Here is a 22,463-nt window from a genome sequence, read left to right as displayed (position 1 = left end):
TGTCTACAGTCTATGGCACAAAAGTACTTATCTAAACAAGGCGGTAGATTCTATTTTTATACGTCGATTTCAATAAAAGCGTTTGACAATGTTAAACTATTTAAGGTATTACATAACAAAGGTCTTCATGGAAAGTTCTTACGCATCCTCAAGGCTATGTATACAGACCTTTTTTTCGTGCGTAAAGGTTAATAGTAATTCTTATAATAGGAACGCTGATGCTAATCTCAAAGATAAAACGTGTTTCTGATTTTTCCCCTGTAATATTTGCACAAAACAAGGGGACCTAAGTATTCCAACTTTATTTTCAGTTTTTATAAACGAACTAGCAGAGTGTTTACGGCGCTCATGTGATAGAGGAATATTCATATAATAGATGCTTTTTGTCAAAATACGGAATGGAGCGGACTTAGATAAAACAAAGATTATAGTCTTCCGTAATGGCGGCAGCCTTAGAAATTACGAGTCATGGAGCTATCGTGGATCACCAATTAATGTTGTACATATTTACAAATACATAGGTGTTTATTTTACTCCTACTGCGCCCAGGTCCTCCACACATAATAAAGTATCTATTCAGGCCAAAATGTCAATATGGTCAATTTATCAATATCAAAAATCTGTTGAATATTTCCCTATTAATAAGTATTTTAAATAATTTGATACTCTTGTTAAACCAGTATTATGCTATGCATCACAGGTATGAGGTACTTGCTATGTTAATACTATAGAAACTGTCCATAATGATTTTTGTAAAAGATATCTTTGTGTTAATAGAACAACTAATAACTCGGTTGCTCTGGGGAAAAGTGGCAGGCTACCACTTTGTGTATTTTATATAACAAGTTGCATAACATATTGAAGACAGTTGCTAATAATGTCAAATACTAGATACCCACGCCAGTGCTATATTATGTTAAATCACAAGATAGCTGTGGAAGATGTAATTCGGCCACAAAGGTTAAAACTTTGATATACGACCATGGTTTTGGGTATGCCTGGCTCTCTCAGGAAATTTGGAAAATTGATGTATTTATCGTTATGTTTAAACAAAGACTTATAGACTGCTATACCCAGAATTGGCATAATGATATTAGAGTTTCCAGTAGATGTTATTAGTATAAACATTTTAAATATCTTCTTAATGTTGAAAGGTATTTAGTAACGGATATGCCTTTTTTGACAAGAATTCACTTTCAAAACGTAGATGTGCGAATCATAAACTTAAAATAGAAGTAGGTAGACACATGAATATTCACCGAGAACAAAAAATTGTGTATATATTGCTTGTACGATAGTAATATTTCATTTCTTGACTGTGGATGTCATGCAGTCTTCCATTGTATAAGGTATAATGATATTTGTCAACACTATCTTTTTAACTGGTATGACAGAGAATTAGAACTGGACGACTTTTATTCAGTAATGAGCTCCAGTTGTGAAAGAACTATTCGCAATGTTTGTACTTATGTTCACCAAATCATTGCTAAGCAACATGTTGATCGAGGGATGTAAATGATTTTCTATTGCTGCCTATATATTATGGACCAGAGGCCTTATTATTGAATAAATTGAGCTGAGCCTATGCAGTTCGCACAGGCAAATCATGGACGACACTTTTCGCCTAGACTGAATTTTCTTTTAGAAGTGACTTCTGTAAACGAAATATTTAATAAAAGCGGAATTGTCGTCCTAGATAAGCTTGTTCAGACTAATATGGGACGATACTTCAAGCACACGCATAAAGCCCAGTTTTCTAAGAACGCGGTTCATACACATATAGGGTGAGGTGATGGCGGGGTCTTATGTAAAGGAATATGTGAAAAGGAAGGGAAGAGATAAAGGAAACAAAATATTTCACTGCCAACACGCCTGGTGCTAGAGTCGTTCGCTCACCTGGCAACAGGTCTGTAGGATCCAGAAAGCTTGGTATGGTGTTCATGCTACCAGGTTTGATCAAGGCGCCCAAATTATCCGACACGACGAAGAAGAAGGGATGCTCCTCGCCAGACTGAAATTACGAGGAGAAAGCGTCAATGAACACCGATGTGCTTGAATGCTTGAATTTGAGAAACTGCGTGCAACAAAAATTACAATGTAAATTGAATGATATGTGTTTTAATATAATTTAATCAATTCAATAAATAAATACAAAAAGCATAACGCGCATGTTGTTCGTGTGTGTCCCGGTTTTTTTAATTATTTTTAATATTCTTAAAAGAGATCTACTACCCCACCACATTTTAAAGTGACATTTATCATTCCTAACAAAGTATTTTTTCTCAAATGTGGGTTTTATAAGCAAGATTCCTATTATTATTATCAAATATACACTTGCACACTTAATATACAGATGGAATCGCGCTTTAACTGCCGGCAGCCACACCAGCTGCTCGGGCGCTTCGTGTCACCTTGATCATAATCCCGAGAACGGCGAGTCCGCCGCTTTTGTCCATACTTAGTGTTCCAGTGGACGAGGTGAAGCTGCAATGGAGGACCGGGGGATGGATGAACATATTGTGTGGTCGCATATTTTAGGAGAGTCTTGCCAATGCCTCGCAATCATTCTTCAACGTTTGAATAATTTAAGCAAATAATTATGCTAATCCAAGCCAGGTCTGCATATACGCTATAGACACACACAATTTCAGCGTAATATCTCCAAACTCAAGTTCATTTGCAGTTTTTTTTTCCAATGTTTAATAGCAGTTTCCCGTCCTTGTTTAAACGGACTCACACAACATCCCAAAGTCCAAAGCTGGTTAGTAACAAATACACAATATCTAAATACAATGCCCAGCCTCCACCTCAAAAAACACAGCAAGAAAACGCACTTGAGATTATTGAGCGGAAACATGTGTTTTGAGTTAGTTGTTTCGTAGCAGCTAACTTAACAATGACACAATTTATCGAAAGTCTATCACAATCATGGTCTACATTAAACCTTCATACATTTCAGTACACTTTCTCTTACTTCACTACAGTTACTACTCAGAAACCGCTTTTCTATTTAAAGTAACAGTGGTCTTATCATTAGCCGTATTTTAAGTTATTGGGCGGAAAACATGTGTCTATTTTTAGTTATAATGGAAGTGACCTTAAACTGACGAACTGTGAAAGCGATTTCACGATTGCTTTGCTCAAAATTGGTCCATTAACATTTTTGACTGGAAACCACCAGTTTGCTGTTCTTCTATTATGTGTCACAATGACTTATGACCTAAACCCAACTGGCATAACATGAAATACAAAGAAAGGTATCTAGGTTGACTTGCAATATGCAACATTTCATCAAAATTTGTCTTTGCAAACTAGCGTTATTGACCTGAATCCAACTGCTGGACACCGTCCGGCCGGCCGCCCGGCATTACCCAATCCAATAAAAGAACTGGTTAAAATATCACCCAACTTACAATACGCATGACTATACACAATAGCAAATGGCAGATAAGTGAAAGGTACTAAAGCAACGCAAAACAAACAAAGAGTAATTCAGAAAAATAATTGTTGGTTAGTTTTGAGTATGTAAACAGTAGTATTTTAGAAAAAGCTTCAAGCCCAATCATGATTAGAAAAGATTTGAGATTCGTGCCCGAGATATGTCGGCGAGAATATAATTCGATATTCATTTACGGATTTTTATTCTATTTCGCTAGTGTGCTTATTTACATGGTCATGTTTTCGAATTAACATATATATTTAAAGTATTAACGTCAAAGTAATATTTTCTGATTTCAAATATCTTGGACCACTGTATAATTTTTGAAAATGTATTATACGTATTTATCGCAAACATTTCGAGACAACCGGTTTCACAGGTGTACCTCGGCTGCGAACTGCTTCCCGTCAATCGTACGCTTCGATCCGCGGGTGTCGTCTGCTCCCCAGTGCAGGTGGAACAGTGCAAACCTGAATTGCTGGTTGCCAAGGGGACCACCGGTCAAAACTGAGGTTCAAAGTTAGGACAATTAGAAACATCAATGAGATAATAATAGCATCAACATTCACATTGACTTTATTATATTCTGTGTATATATAACACTTCGTGCGTGACATGTAAGAAAATAAAATTGTTACGTCAATAGTATTATGTACATTTACCAAAGACCAATAACAAAAGCCAGAGTCCCAATTTATATTTTAAATACGAAACGACCCATTTAGAGTTGAATGAAACATTCCCCATATAAGATGGATACGTTGACATTGCTACGCGCTTACATCCAGGCTGGGTGATCTGCCACTCTATGCTGTGTCCGTTGTTCTTCAGCTTGACCTCGTCTTCCGGTGTGTAGGAGATGCTAAGGAAGGAGAGATCAGAGTTGTACTTCGCATTTCGCGAAACGATATTGATCGGTGACTGACGGCAGCCCCTAAGGGCGATCGGAAAATGCTTTTGCCAGGTATTGTGTCCTGTGTTGGAAAGTAAATTGGGGCGTGAAATATTAAAAATGTACGAACTCCACGAAAAATTGCTGGCAGATGAAAAGTAACATTTATTTTTTAAAGGAAGCAATTTTCGGTTAAGGGGCGCTTTATATGAAAATTAAACCATATGCATGTCATATCGCAAATATATGAAAGAATATTTTGTACATACTCAAAACAATGCAAATGTATAAAAGACATTTAGAACACATTAACTGTGTCTCTACGACGACTTTAACCATACATCGTGTGTTGAAGAAATAAATGTTAGAAAACATACCATTTTCTCCGTGTATCCCCAATTTTGCAATTAGACACCATACAAAAAATAATAATAATAAGTTTCAATCTCGAGACACAATAAACGGCTTTAAAATACGCATTTCATGTTGACTTACGTTGTCAATAATTTTAAAAAGGAGGGATGTTTGATCCGTAAAATTTAAGTCAGACATCTGTTTCAGACTCTTCGCAACAACGTTAGTTTGCTTTTAAATTAAATATAGCGACATGCATGTCAGAATTGCATCTAAATTACGCGTTTATTATCAGATCGGGACTAAGCATATTAAACCAATGCGCCATATTATGAAATATTTCGTAAAATTTATAACGAAATAACGGTCACCATAACTATTATGCGATACAGAGTGTTTTTGTATTTTAAAGAACAACACGAAACTACGACAGGACTGATTTGATTTTGTATTGCGCTATAATGTGTAATATACACATGACAAAAATATGTCCTCCTTTTAAGGAAATATATTCACCATAATTAGACCAGCTTGACAACTATTTTATTAGGCTTTTGTTATAAAGTTAATATAATTATTTGCATTTCTTCCAGACAATAAAGGAGTTAACCTCTTCACATGATTCTAAGTAAACATGATTAAATGACCTTGGTGAAATCCATATGTGTAGGCAAATTTAACATTAATAACCTTGTAGTAAACATATTCCATGAGGACATTACAAGGCTTTGTTTATTACTCCATAACAATATTGGTACGATTAATTAATTATCCAATAGTAATATCACCTATGTTGTATCGCAAGAAAAAAGTACGCTATCAAATTCTTTATGTTCTGCCTACAAATTCAAACACAGATACAAAATACTTAAAAGCACATTCTTAACAAAATATATATCTCTTAGCGCTGCTTTAAAAATAAAAGCAATTGGATTTATTGGGATAACGTTTTCATACTTTGTTGAGTTGTATAGTTGTATTGGGAACCAACACAAGACATGTTTCTCGCGTTGACGATGATGACAAGCATTGAAGGCTGTAGAATTAGTGTCATCCAGAAATACTATCATCATGGTGTTTTTATATGGTTGGTTGTGTGGTCAATTGGAAAAGTTGAATGAGCGGTTTAATCCGTGCAAGGATTTAAAAAAAAATATCAAATAATGGAAAAAACTTATTGGATGATAAAACCCGAACGCAATGCCTAATTGAATCACCCAATATACCAAACGATATACGAATACCAAACGAATGCAGTGCTTTTTTTCCTTTAGGTTGGAAAAAGGCCTGGTCTTCAATTTTAGATTGAAAATTAAACTTAACATGTTGGTAATTGTCATGATTTTAAAGAAATTAAGTTTGTGGAAGGGGCCTTTCTCTTGGGGGAAGGGGCTTATATAAGGCCTCTGCTAAGGAAGGAGAAAAGCCCCGATCACTATCTGAAATTTTAACATAAACATCCCTTCAACAAAATATATTCTTCATCAGACACATGTTTTTATTTTCAACAAACAAAACCTGTTAACAAAGAAATGCTTTTTTAGATGTACAATGACAATCCATTTGGATAGTGTGCAAACACTCTTGTAAAAATAGTTGCATTGTATCCTTATGGGCTCTGTTTCATAATTAGACTAATGTGGTATAAAACATGAATAAACTTTTGTCATGTGTAACATAAACGTATGTTCTGCGTCCAATAAATATGCTTTTTTTATTGAAAGAAGGCCTTGTCTTGTATTGGTTGTGGAGGCCGGAAGTTGTTCTGCATTGGATTACCGTCTGAATAAATGAGACTCCGAAGAGCGTCCAGCTGTATGGCAGATTAAAGTGTGTACTTTCTAGAGGAAACAAAAATAACTTAACGACTCAAACCGTTGTGAGGGTTTGACCTGCGTGCAAAAGCAATGCATATACATCTTTGTCGTTAACAACTGTTAATTATCAAACAATGTGCAATATAAGTTGCAAATACCATCTGTTATATATACTTAAACCATTTAAGCTTTGCGGGTCAATATCAAACGGAATTTTGAATGTTTCAGAACATGGGAGTTCGTTTTTTTTTTCAATTGCGTCACTCCATATCATGCATGATTATTCTCACCCACAGTCTTACGCCCTTGGACTTATTTTAAATAAGATTACGATATCTTAAGATGTTAATCAGCAATATACGACCGCGTTTTCTTTTTAAATTCCATGGTCTATGTGTACTGAAAAGGAACATATTTTTTTAATAAAACATAATTTTAAACTGAAACAGGTATCGCAAAAACTATTAAAAAGCATCAGTCTGATTGAAGCGTTCCTTAAAACGTAATGAATATAGTATATTTCTAATCATTTCATATTTAGTATTATTATACGAGATGTAGATCACCGGCAAAAGCACAGCAATACACATGTTTATACAGCGTTATTTCATGTCGTACACTTAAATATGATTAGCTTATTTTTTACATTGGCTTATATTTGAATTGATATTTATAGTGGGTATACACACTTGTTTCAAATATTTATGAATTTTTATGTAATGTGCAAAAACTTATTATACATATATTTCAATATAAATTAAAATAAAAGTTAAGAAGAACATGTGTCGAAAAATGCGAAATAAGCCAGATATTTAATTCTGAAATCGAAAATGTCTGTACAGTCGAATTCGCCAGCATGTATATCGTGCATGTACGATGTAAATCTAAATTTAGTTTAACGGATCATTTTAATTCCCTGCAACGATATATTTTCATACGACACACGAACACTAACTCCGATCCTAATAAAAAGACGAATGCTTCGGTAATTGTAGGAAAATATGTACGAGATATCTTAGTCGAAATCGGCTCGGTGCGTTAATTTGTCTCTGCTTCATTTTATGACATTCGTCTTCGATGTATAATTTTTCTTGCCTATTTTGTGTTATTGTAACATATTTTTATCAATATATTACAATTTAACACATATAAAAATCTTGCATGCCCACTTTAACTATTTCAATGCTCATCAAATCCAATAATCGAATAGTTTTGCCATTCTTAAAAGCTTTACATGTGTATTTATTTAGAAATTTTCAATGTCCTTTGGCACATGAGGCTAAATAATGTCAGGAGCCGGAGTTTCCCGGCACTTTAACATAATTAACTTACTCGACCTACTAAAGTTTGAACAAAGTTTAAAATTATTCCTTTAAATACAGCTATAGATCCATACCTGATCGTGAGAGAATACTACGACTTCTTTGAAGACAATCCATTAGGCACTTTCATAGAGGAGTATGGTAGTTAGGGAGCCCTCGTACGTCCAGTAGTCGTCGATGTTGTCTGCAATACCTACGTAACGTAACGCGTAAGAACCGACGTCGTTTTACAATAATTTTAGTATTACGCACAAATGATACTACTGATATTAGTTTAATACCAATTATATTAATGTTTGTACTACCAGTATAAGGAGCTTAGATATAAAGTTAAACACATATACGTTAATAATAAGGAGAAAAAGATTTGTACTACAAAGACAAAGTAGGCGAGGAACGTGCGTACGAAGAGAAAAATAAATAGAAAAAGACGAAGATTAACGCGATGGAGATACAAAAGAAAATAAAAGATTTCGGAGTGGTGGAAGATGATAAGGAAAACAGAGGAGAGAAAGAAGAGAAATACTCCAAATCAAGAAACAGAACACAAAAAAAACGGTAAGGGAAGAGGAGAAAACGAGAAAAGATACATAAAAAGGACGGAAACACAAAACATTCCGCTTCGAAAACGCCTGGTACTCCTGTCGTCTGCTCACCTGGCAAGAGGTCGATAGGGTCGAGGGAGCTGGGGATGGCCGCCGTACTACCAGCCCGTCCAAGTTGTCAGACAGGACGGAGAAGTCTGAATGTTTGACGCCTAACTAAAATTACGAGGGGAACGAGTCTATGAACTATTGCTGCTTGAAAAATGCTTGAATTTGTTGAAAACCGCATGCAACGAAAATTACAATATAAGTTGAATGAAACGTTTCCTCAAAATCATTTTTTTTCTTAGCAATATTTGAAATCCCTAGTCAAGTTATTGAACTTACAAATGATCCAAAATGAGTAAGTTTCCTATCACTATCAAAGATAAACTTGCACACGGAATACACGTATAGAAACTAGCTTTAATGCCGGCCTCAACACCGGCTACCCGTGCGCCGAGTGCTATTTCGATTATATTGTTCTTACAAATTACCCATTATGAGTTAATATCCTATTAATATCAAAGATGCACTTGCACGCTGAATAGATATATAGAACCGTTTGCCTTTTGCTACCTTGAGCATGACTCCAAGGACGGCGAGTCCGTTGATCTTGTCTCTAGCCTCCGTGAAGCTTGCATAGTTAGTGTTCCAGTGGACAAGATGAAGCTGCAATGGAGAACCGTGGGGTTGACGGACGTATTTTGTGGTCCTATCTTTTTCCGACCGAGAACTTACTATCGCCACGAAACCATGTTTTCCTGTTTAAGTGAACAATTTAATCCAATGTTTGTTGAATTCCAAGCCAAGTCTGCATATAAGATACATACAGATGCAATTTCAGCGTAACGTCCCAAACTATTAATATTTGGTAGTTGCTTTGTTTTTATATACTAATAACAGTGTCCCAACTTAAAAAAATGCATTCAGAAGCTAAATCTGATGGTACGTTACAACACGAACAGATTTTAAAACAATACCAAGCCTTCATCATCATCATTTAAAAACAACAACAACAAAACTACATCAAATATTAGGCGGAAACATATGTTGTTAGCTTTTTTAAATTTAGTTTTCGCTGCAAAAAAATTACATTGACCAAATTGACCCTTACTTTACTATACATTTAAGCTGCGTGCGTTTAAGCACGGCATGTCTAACGTACCCCAAGTGTCTAAGCGGAAACCGCTTTTCTATTGTTAGTAACAGTGGCTTTGGCAATTAGCAAGAACGGCCCTTAATGAACTCCCGACATATGTCTGCAGGTAAGCTGCCTAGCACATATACACATAAATTCAGTGTTAATGACTCCATTATAACTTACCTTATTGAGCGGATATAATGTTCTATGTTAAGTGTTCATGGCTTTGACGTTGACTGATAATGCGATTCTAAATTTAATCAAAACTTTGCAATGCAGATTTTTGACTGCAAAACACATTTTTATCTTCTTTTATCCATTAATACAGTGACCTTTAACCTTAAACAAACTTGCCCGAAATACGATTATGAGATATATCACTATGTTAGGTTGCTTAAAGAAAACTTTTATTACAATTGGTCGCCTCGAATAAAAGTTTTTGAACGGAACATTACTAATTGACGACATCAACCAATCGAAAAAATAAATACCTTCACCCTATTGATAAAAAGTCAACTCTAACCTTTATATACATTTAAGCTGCAAACATTTCAGCACGGCATGTCTAAAGGTACTTAAGTTTCTAAGAAGAAACCGCTTTTCTATTTTTAGTAACAGTGAATTTTTGCATTATCAGGAAAGGCCTTGAATGAACTCCCTACATATGTCTGCATGTAAGCTGCCTAGCACATATACACATACATTCAGTGTAACAGTTAATGACTCCATTATAACATACCTTATTGAGCGAATATTAATGTTTTATTTTTAGTTATAATGACATTGCCTTTGACTGTAAATGCGATTATACATTTTTTTTAAATTGTCAATGCAAAAGTTTGACTGGAAACCACATGTTTTTATGTTCTTTTTTTTATTTGTTGGTGACATTTGAGCTTAAATAAACTAGCCCCAAATACAATTTTGATATATTTCACTATTTAAATGTGCTTAATGTGAAATTTTATTAAAATTGGTCGACATATATTAAAGTTAGTGAACGGAACCAAACTTATGGACGACATCAAATAATCAAACAAAAAAACTTTAAGAAACGTTAAAATATCACACAACTTACAACAAGCTTTACTATACAAACAGGGAAAGAGGCAAATAAGTTACAAGTAGTAAAATCCACGAAAAACATACATAGAGTTATTCAACAACAACAAAATAACTTTCATTTAGAAATTTAGAGAGATAACAGTAGTATTTTTGAAAAAGCTTTTGTATTCATTTATTCATTTATGTCTGCTACTTAGTCCTTGAAGACTGTTAAAAACAACTGTTTTCACATGTGTACCTCGGCTTCGAACTCCTCCGAGTCAATTGTATGCTCTTATCCCCGGTTGTCGTCTGCTCCCCAATGCAGGTGAAACTGCTCCATCTTGAACACATAGTCGCCAAGGGGAAAGCTGGTCAAATTTGGGTTTGGAAGGTAGGGCAACTAAAAACATTAATATAATATATAATAAAGACATACAAATTCACATTGATTTGTCGGATTGTCATAAATTATTTTTTACATTTAACAATTCATGCGCGCCATGTGAGACTATAAAATGTGCATTTAAAAATCAATATATTTACACCTATCAAATAAAAATATTACACAATCTTTTAATGAAAAACAAAACGACCCCACTGATATTAAGTTCAACATTTGCAATAACTGGATACGTTAACGTGGCTTTGCACTTACATCCGAGCTGGGTGATCTGACACTCTTAGCTGTGTCCGTTGTTCTTCAGCTGGACCTCGTCTTCCGACTATTAGTAGATCCCAAGAGGGTTTGCAGCGAGATTTGAGTCGTACTCCGCCTCACACGAAGCAATATTGATTGGCGATTGTCTGCGTCCCCTTTGGCGGATCGGAAAATCATTTTACCATGTCTTGGGTCCTGACTTGGAAAGTAAATTGGAGATTGAGTTATTTAAAAAATCTAATAAATTGCCAATTGACATTTACAACTTTATAAAACACATTAATAGTGAATATTCCAACGAGTATACATGTAAACATGCATCTGTGTTAAAAAAAAATGTTAGAAAACATACCATTTTCGTCTCTGTAATCCCCAGTCTGCAATTAGAAACAAATCAAAATAATAATATGGATGTCTAAAGGTTCAATCTCGATAACCAATAAACGGTGTTGTCAAATGCATTGTATGATCATTAAATAGACTCACAAATCAAATGATATAACCATAGAGAGATGTTTTATCAGCCCAATCTTAGTCAGGCATCTGTATCCGACTCCTCGCAACAAAGTTCAACTGCTGGTAAATGACATATAGCGACATACATGTCAGAATTTAATCTGCATTACTCGCTCATTATCGAAATTATTGGTGTAATATCATGATCATTTAAAGGCACAACCCAAATAAAATCCAATGTGAAGTTGGGTTATTGACAAGAAAGCACTTGCGTGACGCAACAAGTCCGCTAGCATGACATGTCCCAGTCTTATAACCAGGAGTTCATCTTTGTTAAAACATTCTAGTTAAAAACTAGGTAAAATCAGTCTTTTAACAGTTTTTACCTAAATATTCTATTAAAATCAAGCATACAACACATCTGTACTTAAGCATTGTGCAAGTTATGTTAACGGTAAAGTTAACATACCTTAATACTGAAAGTTTAAATTAAACGGCTGGCGTTTAAATGGCTCATAAACTGTGAGGATGTAAATATGGCATCAACAATAGGAATATTACAGTGCTCATTCAACCGTCATTCATATTTGCTAAAGTGTCTAATGTTTGCAAACACATTTTGCCCATGATATTATGTATTGAGACAGTTATTTAATTAATCGCAAGTTATTTATATTACATCGGTTGACATGTAAATGAGTTACGATCAAGATAAAGGCTCGGCCGCAATGTATTTTCATTATATTCATATGTGCAAAACTGCATAAAATCAAAGCTTGGCAAAATCATTCTTTTTATAGAAATTCATTTCGAAATCCCACTTTACAGTATCAAGTGTTTGGCCTTATACGAACAGCTTATTACAATATATTCATATGTAAACATTGTTTAGTTTAACAAATTTTTTGTCATTCTCTCCTGGTATAGTTCGCCTTAATAGGCCTTCTCAAAGTTTTGCTGTTTAATTTATGATTCTGACGAAAATAATATTGTTTAATACATGAAACTGGCTCAATAGGCCTGCATGTTTTTGAATGTGGGACAACTTGCATTTGGTCCGCATATATTAGCCAAGCTATAGTCCCTGGTCCTGCAAAAGCTTAGCTACGACCTTTTAATTTGTAAATTTTTAAAAATTTTGATGAAAATTTATTCTCTTTGATAACAGATTGGAACATACATACTTAAGTAACTTAAATAATTTAACACAAGTTTTATGTATGTTTCTATAAAAGGATCTGTACTTATAACTTTCTGTTTGCCCGTATGTATTCCCTATCAAATTTGCATAACTTCAACTACAATAAATCACTGAATGCCCCAAAGCAATAACAAGAATGTCTGTTGATGAACTGTGGTATTACATCAGGATTAAAAACATGCACCTTTGTCAAACATGACACTGGCTTTCAAAACAGTCTGATTTAGTGAGGACATAAGTCATAGCAATAAAACTGTTTCAAAGTTAAGTAAAGTTAACCAGGTTTTGCCGACCTACCTTCTCATTGATTTGGATGTGTTAATGGAAACAACGTATGATTTGGCTTTATTTCATGATGGGCTTCCATTAAAGTGATACAAATGGGTTTTGTACCCATACGGTAATTCGTTTGAGTTCGGTTCAGTTTTTTAACATAAACCATGAGTAGAGATGATCCTCATGAAAATATTGCTTAATTGTCCAAAACAAAATATTGTTTGGCAACGTCTATGTAGTAAGAAGTTGGTTTTAACAAATTATGCCCTTCTCGATCAGTCGGTAGAGCATTGACTTTCAATCAAAACTGATATCTTCGGGTCGCGGGTTCGAGTTTTATTTGCGTAATTTAGTTTTGTTTTGGAATGGAGATGCCAAAGGCTATTAAACCGAGATAAAATCTGCAGTTTTTAACATTGACCGTTCAAATGCGGTTTCGCAACCTTTATTCATTTGTGATCAATGTGTAAACTGTGTTGTATGCATTGTAATGTATGGCCTAAGCAATCGGTCTGCTTCCTTAAAATTCTCTCCTTATAATTTTTCGGGTGGCTCCATTCACATGCATTATCTATACATATGTATACCTGCTCAAATTAGCCAGTCGATCGGTTAATGCTGAGTTTCGTTTTAAGTTGTTATTGTATGCCTATGGTTATGGTGAAAACTTTTATTGTTTAAGTACTTTATTAGTCTTGAAACTTGTTGTAAACTATCTGTTTTAGTGCACATTGTGAAAATATGAAAATGTTTCTTATTGCTAAGCTGTTTCGTTTGTTTTTAAAATAATTGAATCGTGTTTGATTAATTGAAAGTTTTATACCATTCTAGAACATCGCCACTATACGTAACATGTACAATATGGATGGGTGGATAAGATTAAGAAGGAACATCAAATCATCTACAAATACACGTTCTGATTGAAACATGCTTGAACGGTTATATTAATATACAAATTAAGGACTGTCTAGTGAATGATACAGTGCATCACTTGGCAGACCTTTATTTTCAAGTATTTTGCCTTAAGATGTATTATTTTTGGATTTGATAATATTACAGTACCCGGACACGCTAGCCTGTACCCAGAATGTACGTTTAAAATAAGATTTGGACAAACCAAAATAATGTCGGACGAGATGGTTTATTTGCAGTAAGGGATTTCAAAGAACAGTAATTCAAATCGCACAACAGATCGCAAATCATGAGGCATAAGCAAATATACATTAAATGCTGTAAAAATAAGCTTATGCTAACGTGCGACTGGTTAATGCTTACATTCAAGGACCGTAAGTTAAGTGAATGCTTGATATGACATTTCAGTTAGGATTTCAGATTGATTAGTGATTTCCAATTGTAATTGTTAATAATTATGTTTGCCAATATGTGAAAGACAGTGTGAGTGGCAACAATGATATCGATTTAAGTTAAAACGCTTATAACCAATGTTATGCTAATGTTTAATTCAGATTGTTACACTTTAATACTTAAAAAAAAACTTTTTAAAAGATGTATATTCGAATAATTTAATATAATACTGATAATAAAGTCAGCCAAAATTAACAACATATCATTGCAAACTCTTCTAAAATAATGTATTGTAATCCAAATTGCTGTTTAAGTCTTAATGATAGCTGTCGATTTAAAAAATAAATGGATATTTATATAATTCCTTTCTAAAAACATTACTGTTGGACTCATGATACAGTCGAGAACTTTTGGAATGAAATCATTTTGGTTCATAGAGTTTAAGGTCCAGGAAATTTACATAAATTTCCTGATTTTGTTTTCCGTCTATTCGTAAAGAGTGTGGTACATGTATTTTGTTTTTATTACGTTGCTCAGTTACACAAAAATAAGTTCACGTTGCCCCAAAGAAGAAGCATACAAATATGCCCTATTCTCAAATAGAATGCAGATAATCCTGTCAAATTTTGTCATAAAGTTATAAGCTCTTTATATTATGAGTGCCTGTACCTATTTAGAAAACTAAAACAACATATTGAGCTAAAGGATACAAACGAAACATAAACATCCCTTCAAAAATATTTATTCTTCATCGGACACACGTGTTTATAATTCAACAGACAAATCGTGTTAACAAAGAAATTCTTTCTTAGATTTACAATGGCACTCCATTTAGGTAGTTCACAAACACTGTTGCACAAATAGTTTTATTGTATCACTATGAGCTTCGTTTTATAATTAGACTAATGTGGTATAAAGATGAATAAACTGTTATAATGTGTAACCTAAACGTATGTATGCGTCCAATAAATACACGTTGTTTCATTGAAAGGAGGCCCGGACGTGTCTTCCTTTAAGTTGTTGGAGAGGCCGGAAGTTGTCCTGCATGGGGTTTCAGTCGGAATCAATGAGACTCCGAAGAGCGTCCAGCTGTAAGGCAGATTAAAGTGTGTAATTTCTAGAGAAGACAAAGAAACTTAAACGACTCGCTTTAATGCTGTTTCTAAACCTTTGTCATAGTTCGCAACTGTGAACAAAAGCAATGCATATATACATGTATGTCGTCAACATTTGTGCAATTTCAGTTGTAAATACCATCTGTTATTGATCGTTTAACCATTAAAGCTTTGAGGTTGAAAACGGAATTTTGAATGTTTTAGAACATGGGGGTTAATTGAAAGAAAACTTAATATCTAAGTCAGTTCGTATTATAAGATATGTATATATGTGTGCATGCGAGTGTGCGTGCGTGTGTGTGTGTAAATGGACTAAAACTACATCTGGTGAAAAGTGGGTTATACGCTTTGGCACTCGATACCGTATTGAAAATCGACTCGAAAACATTTTTTCAACGGATCTTAAATTGCATTTTCTTATGGATTTCATGGTAATCTTCAGTCGGTTTGCGATAATCTTGACCACGGCATTAAAGGTTCCTTTGTATTTACAACCAGCGCTTATCGAGCAAGCACACACCATTTAATGAGAATGCTGCTTATTCGATTTTTTTTGTTCAAGTGCTTCACTCCATATCATGCATGGTTATTCTTACATACAGTATCACACCCATTGCATAATTTTAAATCAGATTACGAGATCTTAAGATGTAAATCAGCAGTATACGACCGCGCTTATGTGGATTAACCGCTATACGTGTACAATTGCATGGTCTAGTCTTTCTAAGGAACATATGTTTAATAAAACTGTTTAGCTGTTTAGCGACGTAGTTTAAGTGTCTGACTACCATTCTGGAGGTCGTGGGTTCAAACCCCGGCCTAAGCTCAGTATTTTCAAATTAATGGCGACGAGGAAAAAAACAAACTGTGAATGCGGGAATGGGTCTGAGCGGTTCAATGGTTTCTGGGAAGGCAATGCGGATGCAAGACATGCTGTAGCGGGCGTGTCTGGGCATTGAAACATTAAAAGGGGGATCTCACCCTCGTCGCCATTAATGTGAAAATACTAAGCTCAGGCCGGGTATTGAACCCACCACCTCTAGAGTGGTAGTCAGACACATTAACCACGTCGCTAAAGAGCTATCCCAAAACCAAGGCTGTTGGAAGTGACTTTATTTCACTACAAAACGTTCCTTATTACTTAACTGAATTATGTATATTTAAAATCATTCGGTATTGCGTATTGTTTATCGTGATATAGATTACCGGCAAATATGTTTAGTCAGTGGAAGTCTATACCACACGTTTAAGTTTAAATAGCTTATTTGTTTTACATTTGCTTGTATTCAAATTGATATGTCAATATTTGAATGACCATAACATCAAATTGTCGAATAGTTTCGCCATTCGTAAAAGCTTTAAATGTGTATTTGTTTCGAACTTTTTGAATGTCCTTTTGCACCTGAGGCTGCACAATGTGCGGAATGTCCCAGCATGTCTACATAATCAACTTACAATACGCACTAAAGTGGGAACCAAATTTAAAAGTATTCTTTCAAATACAGCTCTAAATGATCCATACCTGATCGTAAGAGAACGCCACGGGTTCTTTGAAGACAATCCACTGGACACTTTCATCGAGGTGCGGGGTTGTTAGGGAGCCCTCGTACGTCCAAAAGTCGTCGATGTTGTCTGCAATATTGATGAAATGTAACGTGTGAGAAACGACGTCGTTTTTCAGTAACTGACTTACACCGCACTTATGATTCTACCGATATTAGTTGTTAACGAATTATATCAATGTTCGCACAACCAGAAATAGGGGTTTAAATATGATGTTAAGCACAAATGAGATTCAAATAATAATACTAATAAGAAGAACAGATATATGTACACTTCAAGACAAAAAGGGCAAGGAATGGGAGTAAGAAGAGAAAAAAAATATTAACAACACACGGATAAAGGCTGCAAACGAAAAGCTATTTTTCGAGATGGAAGATATGAAAAGCAAGATAAGAAAGAGAAGACAGATATTTGGAATTTAGAAACAGAACATACAGAAAGAGAATATGTGGAGAACGAGAAGAAATGAGCCTCGGGCAGGGAGAATTGGACTTGCTAAATGTGCGTAAGATTAGGCTTATCAAGGACGACACTTTCCGCCTAAACTGACATTCGTTTTGAAGAGACTTTGTTATCCTTGATAAGCTTGTGCAGATTAATATGGGACGAAACTTGACGCACAGGCATAAAGACAGGTTTTCTTAAATTGCGTTTCATTTTTATAAAGAGTGAGGTGATGGTGTGGACTTATGTAAAGGAATATGTAAAAGGGAAGGTTAAAAGATAAAGGAAACACACAAAATTCAAATTTGAATACGCCTGATACGGATGTCGTGTGCTCACCTGGCAACAAGTTGATAGGGTCGAGGGAGCTGGGGATGGTCACGCAGGAGAAGAATGGATGCTTCTCGACAGACTGAAATTTCGAGGAGGAAGCGTCAATGAACACCGGCGCGCTTGGGAAATGCTTGAATTTTCGAAACTGCATGTAACGAAAATGACAATATAATTTTAGTGATACGCTTTTTTAATATTGTCACGTATTTACACATTGTTCGTTGATAACACACAGTAACAGCCAAAGTTCATTTCTGATTTCATCGCGAGTTATTTATGTCGAATATTTCTTTTAACATGACGTGACAACTCTCCAAGTTCTTTTCAAATATAACCGCAGATTCTACACTACTAACTAAAACACTGCATTTATCCCCAGGTTAATCTACATAAAATCCACTTGTAATTCCCATTGGTCACCAAGGTCCGGGCTTATTACGGATTGGTTGACTTATTAGAATGTTCTAGAAGGAACAATCTATTCATGTAATTACTTGCTTGCCAAATGCACTAAAATCTTATCAATTTATATTGGTATAGAGTAATCCCGTTATATTTGTCAGTGCCATAACTTGTGTATCCTATACAAATAAGGCTTTTCGGTGACCCTTTCATCTGTGCTGTTTCGATGACCATGTGTGGGTACTATTAATCTCGTGTCTATATGCTGACCCTGAACTCATTGTTAAGTATATGGTCCTTCGATTCTTTTATCTAAATGACTTTTCATTTTATTGATCCCCATTATACCCCACCCTGGGTGTAAACGTATGTGTGTTCTTACTTGAAATAAACCTCAAATCAGGGCTTGGTTTATGTGTACTCTTAAATTATTTGTAAATGACAAATATCTCCCAAAATGTATTATTAAATGCTCAGACTTCATCCTAACATTGCATATACATATTATTGAAATATCCCCTTATTAATTTCCATAATAAGAATAAACTCATAAGAATAAACGATATGTTATAGGCGGTTACATGACAATATTATTAAATCACTTAAATGAATAAAATTAAAAAAAACAAGCATAACGCATATGTTGTTTCCCGGTTTATTAAATTATTTTAAATATTCTTTAAAAAAAAGATCTACTACCGCTCTCCACATTTTAGGCGCCATTTGATATCCATAGAAAGTAATTTTTGTACAAATGTTAGTTTGATGAGCAAGATTCTTATTCTTATCATAGATACACTTGCACGCTGAATATACAGACAGAAACGCGCTTGAATTTCCGACCACCACACCGGCTGCTCGGACGCTTCGTGTCACCTTGATCATAATCCCGAGAACTGCGAGTCCGTCGCTCTTATTCGCAGCCTTCGCCAGGCTGCCATACTTAGTGTTCCAGTGGACAAGATGAATCTGCAAAGGAGAACAGGGGTATGGACGAACAAATTGTGTGGGCGCATATTTTTACGATAACCATGCCAATCCCACGAATCATATTTTAACGTTTAAGTTTGGGAAAACATATACTTTTTCCCATCGGGAAAATGGACTAATACCGGACCCGATTTTTAATGAAAAAAAAAACTTCAAACCAAAACACAGGAAAAAAATGCACATCAAGTGATTGAGCGGAAACATTTGTTTTTTATTTGGTTTTCGTTAAGTAAACTTTACATTTACACAATTGATCAAAAGTCTATCCCAACCATGGTAAACATCTAACCTACATACATTTCAGCACAATATATCTCACTTAACTCTTTCTATTTAAAGAAACAGTTATCTTGATCATAGCCAGACTGGCTCCAAATTAACTCACTTTATATGTCTTCATGTCAGCTACCAAGTACCTAAACACAAAAATTCAGTGCTTTTAACTCTATCTAACTAACGTTATTGAGCGGAAATCATTTGTTTTTTTAAGTTATAATGGCATTGACCTTTAACTTACTAACTGCAAATGCGATTCCGTGCTTGGTGTATTCAAAATTGCCCATTAACATTTATTATAATTGTACAATGAACAAATCTAGACCCACTGTAAAAGCTGCAAAATCATACATGTCCTTGCATTGTCATGTACTAAATGAAATTAACTATTTTAATGAATCGTGTAAAAGCAAACAATGAGAACAACTGTTTAATCTTCTCCGGAATTTGTGATATGGGAATCAAGAAGTATTGTTTTGTTAAATGTTCCTATAAAAAAATGTTATATTGTTATGTAAAATATATTGACTGTTAAATGTATAAAATTCGCTATAACATGCATGCATATCATGCAAACTATGTACGGCATGGAGTGGGATGCCCTCGACCCACAAAAACCTATTGACGAGGATAATAAAATGTGTAACTGTTAAAAACAAATTTGACTGAAAACCACCTGTTTACTGTTCTATTATTTGTGACAGTGGACCTATGACCTAAACCCAACTGGACAAAGATTCAATACAAAGAAAGGCCTGTAGGTTAAATTAAAATATGTAACATTTCATTAACATTAATCTATGCAAACTAAAGATATAGACCTGAACGCAACTGCTGGAAACCGTCCGGCCGCCCGACATTACCCAATTCAACAAAAACATTGTTTTAATATCACCCAACTCAAAATAAGCATGACCATACAAGAGAGAACAGGGCAGATAAGTGAAAGGTATTATTTCCATGCAACACATACTAAGAGAAATTTAGCAAACTTATTGTTAGTTAGTTTTTAGTAATTAGTCTAATCACGATTAATTAAGAATTAAGATTCGTGCCCGAGCTATGTCGGCGAGTATATAATTCCATATTTAAATTGCTGATTTTTTTTGTATTTCGCTCTTTTGCTTATTTTCATTGTCATGTTTTCGAGTTAACATATATATTCAAATTATTAACGCCACAGTAATATGTTCTGGTTTCAAATATGTTTTATCACTGGACAAGTTTCGTAAATGTATTTTACGTATTCACCGCAGACTTTTCAAAACAACCGGTTTCACAAATGTACCTCGGCTGCAAACTGCTTCCCGTCAATCGTATGCTCCGATCCCCGGATGTCGTCTGCTTCCCAGTGCAGGTGGAGCTGTGCCAATCTGAACTGCTGGTTTCCAAGGGGACCACCGTTCAAAACTGGGGTTAGAAGGTAGGAAAATTAGAAACATCAATGAGATAAAAAGCATCAACATGAACATTGATTATATTATATAATGTGTATACACGACATTCGTGCGTGGCATGTGAAAACATGGCTACGCGCTTACATCCGGGCTTGGTGATCTGACACTCTATGCTGTGTTCGTTGTTCTTCAGCTTGGCCCCAGTCTTCCGGTGTGTAGGTGATGCTAAGGATGGTGAGAGCAGATTCGTACTTCGTATTTCGCGAAACGATATTTATCGGTCATTGACGGCGGCCCCTCACGGCGATCGGATAATGATTTTGACAGTTATTGGGTCCTGTGTTGGAAAGTAAATTGGGGCGTGAAATATTAACAATGTACGAACTCCACGAAAAGTTGCTGACAGATGAAAAGTAACATTTATTTCTTTAAAGGCAGCAATTTTCGGTTACGGGGTGCTTTATACGAAAATTAAACCATATGCATGTCATATCGACATAGTATATTGTGTACACACTCAAAAAATACAAACGTATAGAAAACATTTACAATTTAAGAAAACATATTATCTGTGTCTATAAAACGACTATAAACATGCATCGTGTGTTAAGAAATACATGTTAGACAACATACCATTTTCCTTTGTGTATCCCCAGTTTGCAATTAGACACAATCAAAATAATAATAAACATGTATTTAGGTTCATTCTCGAGAAACAATATACGGTCTTACAATGCAAATTGCATGTTGACAAACGTTGACAATAATTTAAAAAAGGTTGCATGTTTGATCAGTCCAATACAAGTCAGACACCTGTATGCGACTGCTCGCAACAACGTCAAACTGCTGTTAAATGAAATATAGCGACATGCATATCAGAATTGCATTTACCTAACGCGTTTATTTTCTGATCAGAACTAAGCTACTTAGCATGTTAAATCGATGCAACATAATATCACATTTTAAAATATTACGTTAAATATATCAGGAAATAAGGGTCTCAATCACTTATACGCGATAGAGGGTTTTTAAAGAACCACACGAAACTACGACAGGAATGATTTAATTTTTGTTGCGCTATACTGCCTAATAAACACATAACGTTTACATACTGTGTTGAGTTTTATAGTTCATAACTATAATTATATGTTGCTGTTTTTTGTATTAATATGGATAAACATATTTCAACGATTATCATGTTCGACACTGCAAAACAGTATACACAAAACATGCATAATTGTCTTTTTTCGAAAAGCTGCCTCAAAATTAAATGTGTATTTTTTTGTATTAAATAAATTGAAAACTAAATAAATCTACATTTCATAATATGCTTCAATTACTACAACAGGTTGCATTTGGAACCAACACAAGACAGAGTTTCTCGCGTTGAAGATAATGACAAGCATTAACGGCTGAAGTATTAGTGTCCAGTAATACTATCATTATGG

Source organism: Dreissena polymorpha, chromosome 6 (assembly GCF_020536995.1).
Source record: "Dreissena polymorpha isolate Duluth1 chromosome 6, UMN_Dpol_1.0, whole genome shotgun sequence".
NCBI classification, from domain to species: domain Eukaryota; kingdom Metazoa; phylum Mollusca; class Bivalvia; order Myida; family Dreissenidae; genus Dreissena; species Dreissena polymorpha.
Note: the sequence above shows the minus strand (reverse complement) of the source record.